General features: G+C 45.9%; 1 non-coding gene across 1 annotated transcript; it reads right to left on the bottom strand.

The window, feature by feature from the left end:
* Nucleotides 1–378: 378 nt before the first annotated feature.
* Nucleotides 379–450, bottom strand: TRNAE-CUC (transfer RNA glutamic acid (anticodon CUC)). Its single transcript has one exon. It is a non-coding gene; the product is annotated as a tRNA-Glu (tRNA).
* Nucleotides 451–1,472: the final 1,022 nt, after the last annotated feature.

The following is a 1,472-nucleotide window of genomic DNA, read 5'->3' as shown; positions in this document are numbered from 1 at the left end:
CCCATTCATGGGATTGTCTTTGCTCAAGGAGCTGGGTGTAGCAGCAAAATCGGAGACGGTGTTGGTGGCAAGCAATCAAGCAGTCCTGTCCTGAACACCACCTGTCTTGACAGACAGACGGGGCCCAAGTCATGGCGTGTTTGTGAACATCTGGAGAAGTGGAGGAAGGCCATGGAACAGGAGAGCAATATCTGTCTGTTAAGGGACAGGGGCCAGTCGTTACTCTAGATGTGTATGTTATGTATAAAGACGGTTCAAGTCTGCAATTTAAGTTGTAAATGCTGGTAAGGAGGGTTTTGAGTAATGAGAAAGGGATACAATGGGACGTGTCCCACTGCACATTGTGCATAGCCCAGGCTGCACTGCAGAGTGGCCTGTTTCCCTGGCCGGGAATCGAACCCGGGCCGCGGCGGTGAGAGCGCCGAATCCTAACCACTAGACCACCAGGGAACACAGGTCTCAGCTTGGAATGCATTAGACTAGGCCAGACTAGGCGAGGCTCCTGGTTTGTCATTCTCTCAGGGACAGATTGATCTCACCTAAACTTGCTGTCTAAAAGTTCTCTCATTTAGGCCTTTGTGTTCCTTCAATAGTGCCTGCAGAGAGAAAGGGAATTCTTCCCACCTTTCTAAAATACGTGCCTTCAGACGGTGTGAGGCTCCCACCCGAGATCCCTGTTTCTCTACCAGCTGCTGCCTAGGTGACCGGGTTAGACTAGTTCTCTAATGTTTAAATGCCCAGAGGTACATGAAATTAACCTTACCCTTGGGGTTGATTTAATTGGTGTAAAAATAGGCATCGAACGCGATGTGCATCACTTCTGCCAGACTAGAAGGGGCTCGGAGGGGCCTGGGAGAATCCTTTCAGAACTCTAGGAGATTAAATTGTACTGAATGCCTTTGTTCAGGCAAAGGAACACCATAATGCTGCTGGAGTCCTCAGGATGTTCAATGGGTCTTAAAGTGATTCTTTATTTCATGGTGTTAGCATTTATTTTTATTGGGTTTTTAATTTTATTTTATCCGTGGTTTGCCTGCATTTCTTTTTCGATAGCAAAGCTAAACCCAGCTGCAATTAAGACCCAATATATACTGGGCATCCTGACATATTTCAGTGGCAGCTGGGTCAAGCTAGCTCTGGGGTTTTTTCGAGAGATCAGTCCAGCCCTTCATACGGAATCTGTGTGGATCTAAAGGAGCTGTCTTCTTTGGAGTGTTTCACCTGTCATAACTCAAGAGCTAAGCTTCTAAGGGGAACCTTTTCAATCTCTTTGTGCCTTTACAAATATATCAGTATTTGCAATAGATACTCGTGACAAGTCAATACAGGAGCCATGTGCAACTCTTGATTCTCTTTCCACGTATGTTTGTGACAGTGAACAGTCAAAGACATTCTTCTCTTCCCTTCTGACTCTTAAGAAGGATTATGGCAGTGATGATTGTGAAAAATAGATAACCAATGTTTTCCCTCCC

Source organism: Grus americana, chromosome 3 (assembly GCF_028858705.1).
Source record: "Grus americana isolate bGruAme1 chromosome 3, bGruAme1.mat, whole genome shotgun sequence".
In the NCBI taxonomy this organism is placed as follows: domain Eukaryota; kingdom Metazoa; phylum Chordata; class Aves; order Gruiformes; family Gruidae; genus Grus; species Grus americana.
The sequence above is the reverse complement of the archived record's forward strand: the minus strand, read 5'-3'. Positions and strand labels throughout refer to the sequence as shown.